Source organism: Sceloporus occidentalis, unplaced genomic scaffold (genome assembly GCF_023333645.1).
Source record: "Sceloporus occidentalis isolate IW3139 unplaced genomic scaffold, rSceOcc1.0.p SCAF_36, whole genome shotgun sequence".
NCBI lineage: Eukaryota > Metazoa > Chordata > Lepidosauria > Squamata > Phrynosomatidae > Sceloporus > Sceloporus occidentalis.
This window is the reverse complement of record NW_028317016.1, coordinates 8,079,653-8,087,367: the sequence shown is the minus strand read 5'-3', so window position 1 is coordinate 8,087,367 and position 7,715 is coordinate 8,079,653.

Below are 7,715 nucleotides of genomic sequence, written 5' to 3'. Positions count from 1 at the left end.
GGGGGTAGAAACTGACCCCCTGTACCTACACACAGAAGTCTTTACAAGGCCAGGGTCCATAGTCAATAGGGAGTTACGTGGGGATTTCATTGCCGTTTCGTCTATTTGTCCATATAAGGAACAAATGTAATAATGGACAAAAGAAACAAAAAACGAATGTGTGCAATACGAAAATCTTCGTTCATTCGTTTCTTTCATTGTAACTAACCTAAGAGGAGGAGAATCTCGCCTTTTTGACTGCACCAAGAGGAAGGACATGGAGTGTCAACTATACATTAATAGTGGGCACACAAAGCATTTTTTACTGCTACCAAAACCTTATTAATGTGTTGGGGGAGGTGCAATTAAACCTCCTCCCAATTAACCCCTGGACAGCAAGCTGCAACCAGACTGATGAGGAGCCAACAACCTCAAATATGTGCAAACAGGGAAACGAAAAAATGTTTTTGGTAAGAGTATAAACTGCTTTGTGTGCCCACTATGTAGGAGGTGAGAGTAGGTTCTCACCCTATTGAGAGTGTGCCTTGACGTGGTGGGTGAGCTTAATTATGCTTTGGCAAATTCATATAACCAAAACCTCTCATTTATATTATGTTTATGTATTTGTTGCCAACTTTATAAGGGTAAGAAGCGCAGACAGTTTGTTTTTTGTATACATTGTACAGCCAATACACTGTATTTGCAGCATGCTTACACCTGTTTTTATTATTATTATTATTATTCTTTATTTCTAAAGCGCTGACAGATTCCGCAGCGCTGTACAAGGCGAAAAGGTTACAGATAATGACAGGTACAATACAACAATTGACATACAGATACAAGAGGAATGAGGGGCCGTTTGTATTATTTGAGCCTGAGACTAGCTTAGCGCACCAACATTTTTTCTTTTCCCTGTTTATACAGTAATAGTTACTAGAAAAACACCAGTGAACCACCCACCAATTAGTGCAAATACTAACCAGGAAAATATATTAGGATCCCAACTAGAAAACAAGAAATAAAGCTGCTTGTTCTGCAAAAAAAGAACCCACTAGAAGATAGCATAGGCCTATAGCAAATACACAACTAAATGGGCAGAACTTTTAACAATAAATACAAATAAAGATACACAAAAATACTAAAAAACAAAGAACAAAATATATATCAAAAAGAGACCCTGCAATGGAGGATATAAAAAACATTTTGCAAAAATGATCAAGGAAAATTCTTCCACTAGACTTATTTTACATGTTTAAGTCACTTGAGATTTCTCCTTGCTATCATGTGTTTTTGGATGTCTTTGATGATAAACACTCTGATGAGTTACCCCTCCAGCAGGCTTATTATTGTCCCGTTGATCTTTTTCCAATACTTACTCATTATTTTGTCCCACAACTACTGCTATACAGGAATACATATAGGAGAAAAGACTCATAAGGAGGTCTCACACTGCTTTGCTGGAGCTGGTTTCTTTTTTGTCAGCAAGAAAGATGTGTGACTAAGACCATGTATTGATTACAGAGGTCTTAGCAAAATCACAGTGAAAACATTATTTACCCTTAAGTACAGAACTCCTTTATGATCTTCAAAGGGCAAGATATTTTATTGAAAATACGTGGAAAATACAATCTCATCAGAATAAGGATGAAGACTGCTATGGACACTATGAATATCAAGTTATGTCCTTTGGGTTGCGTAATACACCAGCAGTGTTCCAGCAATTCTTAAATGAAATATTTTCTGACATGATTAACACATTTGTTATTGTCTATCTGGATAACACTTTAATCTACTCCAAAGACCCAGCTTGTACTATTCTTGTGTATGTAATGTTTATTGAGGGCATCAGCTCTATACTAAATCTAGCAAATGTCTTTCAACAGATATCTCTTTCTTTCACGGGTTACAAAATCTTGTAAGTTCCGAAATGGATCCCAAGAAGAAACCTGCAATTCTCAATTGGCTTCTTTGATCTGGATTGAAACCTATCCAGCTATTTCCTAGTATTTGCTAGTTATTATCAATGTTTTATCAGATACTTTTCCAAAGTAATTGCTCTTACTTCTGCTATGACCAAATAAGGGGTGGATCCCTACCATTGGACACTGCAGCGTTCCTATGGGTCTCAAGAAAGCAATGGCACCTGCCTTAGCTCATCTTGATCCTACAAAAACCTTCTTAGTACAAGTGGATGCATCTGAAGTTGCAGTATCGTCATAAAGTCATGCAATTCAAGGTTTGTAATTCAGTCTGTGTGCCATCTTTTCCACCTCCCCCGGGTTAGCCCCCCCATATTAAATTTTTTTACAAAAGATCATGGCATTTGTTAGATCATTGTTAGATCAGGTTTGATCAACTGTTTTTTTCGTTAGATCTACTCTAAAATAGGCAATATTAACAATCTTTTTCAGGGGGGGCTAACCCGTAGCCAGCCCCCCCTCAACAAAAATTTCAACAAAATGTTACTGATTATGATAGCTCTACGTTAGATCAGGTTTGATCAGACAAAATTTTTGTTAGATCTAGTCTAATTACTGAGATATTGCATATTTAATGAGGGGGGGCTGGCCCCCCCTCAACTGAAATTTGGATTTTTTTTAATGGATCTTGGTAGATATTCGTTAGATCAGGTTAGATCAACTGTTTTTTTCGTTAGATCTACCACGCAGGAGGCGGTATTCACAATCCTATTTTGTGTGCGGGGGATGGGTACACATACGGTCTGGCCCCCCCTCAACTGAAATTTGGATTTTTTTTTTAATGGATCTTGGTAGATATTCGTTAGATCAGGTTAGATCAACTGTTTTTTTTTCATTAGATCTATCACGCAGGAGGCGGTATTCACAATCCTATTTTGTTTGTGGGGGATGGCAATACATACGGGTTGGCCCCCCCTCAACTGAAATTTGGATTTTTTTAAATGGATTTTGGTAGATATTCGTTAGATCCGGTTAGATCAACAGTTTTTTTCGTTAGATCTACCACGCAGGAGGCGGTATTCACAATCCTATTTTGTGTACGGGGGATGGGTATACATACGAGTTGGCCCCCCCAACTGAAATTTGGATTTTTTTTAATGGATTTTGGTAGATATTCGTTAGATCCGGTTAGATCAACTGTTTTTTTCGTTAGATCTATCACACAGGAGGCGGTAATTACAATCCTATTTTATGTGCAGGGGATGGGTATACATACGGGCTGGCCCCCCCTTAACTGAAATTTGGAAAAAAAATTATGGATTTTGGTAGATATTCGTTAGATCTGGTTAGATCAACAGTTTGTTTCGTTAGATCTATCACCCAGTAGGCTGTATTCACAATCCTATTTTGTGTGCGGGGGATGGCAATACATACGGGTTGGCCCCCCCTCAACTGAAATTTGGAATTTGTTTAATGGATTTTGGTAGATATTCTTTAGATCTGGTAAGATCAATAGTTTTTTTCGTTAGATCTACCACGCAGGAGGCGGTATTCACAATCCTATTTTTTGTGCGGGGGGTGGGTATACATACGGGTTGGCCCCCCCTCAACTGAAATTTGGAATTTTTTTCATGTATTTTGGTAGATATTCATTAGATCCGGTTAGATCAACTGTTTTTTTTGTTAGATCTATCACACAAGAGGGGGTATTGACAATCCTATATAGTGTGCGGGGGGATGGGAATACATATGGGTTGTCCCTCCAACCGAAACAAACTGTTGATCTAACCAGATCTAACGAATATCTACCAAAATCCATAATTGTTTTTCCAAATTTCAGTTGAGGGGGGGCCAGCCCGTATGTATACCCATCCCCCCGCACACAAAATAGGATTGTGAATACCGCCTCCTGCGTAGTAGATCTAACGAAAAAAACTGTTGATCTAACCTGATCTAACGAATATCTACCAAGATCCATTAAAAAAAATCCAAATTTCAGTTGAGGGGGGGCCAGCCCCTATGTATACCCATTACCCGCACACAAAATAGGATTGTGAATATCGCCTCCTGTGTGATAGATCTAACGAAAAAAACTGTTGATCTAACCTGATCTAACGAATATCTACCAAGATCCATTAAAAAAAATCCAAATTTCAGTTGAGGGCGGGCCAGCCCCTATGTATACCCATCCCCCGCACACAAAATAGGATTGTGAATATCGCCTCCTGTGTGATAGATCTAACGAAAAAAACAGTTGATCTAACCTGATCTAACGAATATCTACCAAGATCCATTAAAAAAAATCCAAATTTCAGTTGAGGGGGGGCCAGACCGTATGTGTACCCATCCCCCGCACACAAAATAGGATTGTGAATACCGCCTCCTGCGTGGTAGATCTAACGAAAAAAACAGTTGATCTAACCTGATCTAACGAATATCTACCAAGATCCATTAAAAAAAATCCAAATTTCAGTTGAGGGGGGGCCAGACCGTATGTGCACCCATCCCCCGCACACAAAATAGGATTGTGAATACCGCCTCCTGCGTGGTAGATCTAACGAAAAAAACTGTTGATCTAACCTGATCTAACGAATATCTACCAAGATCCATTAAAAAAAATCCAAATTTCAGTTGAGGGGGGGCCAGACCGTATGTGTACCCATCCCCCGCACACAAAATAGGATTGTGAATACCGCCTCCTGCGTGGTAGATCTAACGAAAAAAACTGTTGATCTAACCTGATCTAACGAATATCTACCAAGATCCATTAAAAAAAATCCAAATTTCAGTTGAGGGGGGGCCAGACCGTATGTATACCCATCCCCCGCACACAAAATAGGATTGTGAATATCGCCTCCTGTGTGATAGATCTAACGAAAAAAACTGTTGATCTAACCTGATCTAACGAATATCTACCAAGATCCATTAAAAAAAAAATCAAAATTTCAGTTGAGGGGGGGCCAGACCGTATGTGTACCCATCCCCCGCACACAAAATAGGATTGTGAATACCGCCTCCTGCGTGGTAGATCTAACGAAAAAAACAGTTGATCTAACCTGATCTAACGAATATCTACCAAGATCCATTAAAAAAAATCCAAATTTCAGTTGAGGGGGGGCCAGCCCCCCCTCATTAAATATGCAATATCTCAGTAATTAGACTAGATCTAACAAAAATTTTGTCTGATCAAACCTGATCTAACGTAGAGCTATCATAATCAGTAACATTTTGTTGAAATTTTTGTTGAGGGGGGGCTGGCTACGGGTTAGCCCCCCCTGAAAAAGATTGTTAATATTGCCTATTTTAGAGTAGATCTAACGAAAAAAACAGTTGATCAAACCTGATCTAACAATGATCTAACAAATGCCATGATCTTTTGTAAAAAAATTTAATATGGGGGGGCTAACCCGGGGGAGGTTCTTTTCCTGCATATTTAATTCTGTAGGACATCGCTAATAAGAAGCTTATAGCCATTAAAATAGCACCAAGCGAATGGAGGCATATGCTGGAAGGAGTGGAGATACGCATCATGGATGTGCAGCTGACAAATCTGTAGCAATTGTGTGATGCCATCATGTCTATATGGACCAAAATCTCTGAGGAATGTTTCCAGCACCTTGTACAAAGTATGCCACGACGAATGAAGGCAGGTCTGAAGGCAAAAGGGAGTCCAACCCGGTACTAGCAAGGTGTACCTAATAAAGTGGCTAGAGAATGTATAAAAAAAAAAGATCTCAGATAAACCCATAATGGAAATCAGCCTTAAAATACACCTACCTGATCGGGTTCTTAACATAGGGCAAACAAACCAGTGTTGACAGTTCCCAGTTCAACTAGTATCATATTTAACAAGAGTGATATCATACTTTTTTGCACCAGAATTGCTTTTTATATACATCTTCGCAAAAGCTGTTTTCCATCTTTTAGCTGTTTCAGTGCAGGCAGCAAATGAAAGAGAAAAAGCACTAAAATGTTCATTTACTAAGGCAGTATAGTGTATATTTTGTACACTGTTGTGCTTGTACATTGCTGGTTCTCTCCTCTTGCATACTGTTATGTTGAATGTACTTCTCTTTATGTTCAGAAATAAGACTCCTGCTGAGCAGCCTCTGCAATGACATTTGCATGGCTGTGCTCAAACACCAGAACAAAGAATCCCACAACCCTTATGAGTTTTACACAATGTGAGAATCGTGTACCAAGTACTCGACTGACACTAGACTTTAAGAAGGATGGCAGCAGCAGAGATCTTGGCATAGGTCTGTCACTTACTCCCTTATGCTGCTCCAATGTACGTGCCACAGTTTGATGGCAGGGTAGTCATAAGAGGTCACAGCTGATAGAGGAAAGTTTACTTTGGGTGCTTGAAACCATGGGGCCAGCATGCACAAGTAACCGACACACACTCACACTTACTCTACAACTACTATAGCTCCCCACAGGCCCTGGTTAAAATAGCTAATCGGGAGGATTAGCCGGTGTAGGGGGACCTCATTTCCCGGCCCTCCTTGGTGATCTGCCCACTGACCAAAGGCGCATAAGGGAGCCTAATCACCTAATGAGGCGATCTTTATGGTTTTGAGGGGCTGTCACCTTGCGCCCTAGCCTACCTAAACTGAAATACGCCGCTCCATTAAGCATAAAGGTAAATGCCATTACAAAACCCAATATAGTCTTTTAGTTTAAGTGCCATAAAGTGCACCCACTATACTCCATCCTTATAAAAATCATTACTAAGAAATTAATTTTATTGAAGTATCAGCGATAAAGAATTTGAAGCAAAACGATACATATTTAATAGACTGAAAGCTTGTCTGAGCAAGGCGCTACTCACCTGTTTCTTTAATAGTTATACACTAATTGTTATGTCCTGTCTACCCATTCTACAGCACTACAGGATATGTTGGCGCCATGTCAAACAATAAATCACAACACAAATACTTGTAGTGTTTCAATTGGGTTCAGTAATTTGAGCAAAATAATGTGGCTTCCAAGTACCTGCATTGGCAGCTATATTTATTTATATTTGTAGAACTGTATCAAAAAATAACTCGTATTTTACTCAAAAATTTCTGTCCGGTATAAACTCAGGGATATCCCGAAGGCGGGAATAAGTGGGGCTCCCACGGCAGATATTCGGTAACTCCCCGGCAGCCGTGGAAGACGACTACAGGTAAGCTATGCAGGGATGCCGAAGGGCAACAGCTACCGGGGAAGCTCACAAGCTAACTACCTCACGGCCAAACATACAGCGCATACAGGTTTACAGGCTTTACAGTGCGGGTCATATTCGGCAAATAGCCCTTCTGAGAAAGCCAGTTTGTCCCAGCTCTCTCCCTGTAGACAGATGACATCAGAAGCCACGTGAGCAGACCAAAGCCACTGCAGCACCGGTCTACCAGAATACAAGGAGGGGGAGAAGAAGCCGGGAGCATCTGGTGCAGCACGACTACCGTGAGTGGCTTTTATATATAAAGGATTTCATAGCCAGGATATTATATATATATAGTATATTGTATTTCGCTGGCATAAAAAACATGTAATTGGTGGGTACACCGTTTCTATGGCCAATTACTATTCTGTATATAAGTACCTAGACCCTGTGGGCCAAACAGCTGGATGATCCACATAATAATATTTAAAAAATTGCCTTTTTTAAAATGCTGCAGATTCCACATCTGAGTGTAAAGAGTCACGCGTTCTTCCAAGGGGTTCTTGGCTCCAGCTTGTGTCGAGTGCTGCAGTGTACATTGCGGGGCGAAACGCGTGATTCTTATACCCCTATAGATGTAAGAAATGCTGCAAATGTTTGGCGAT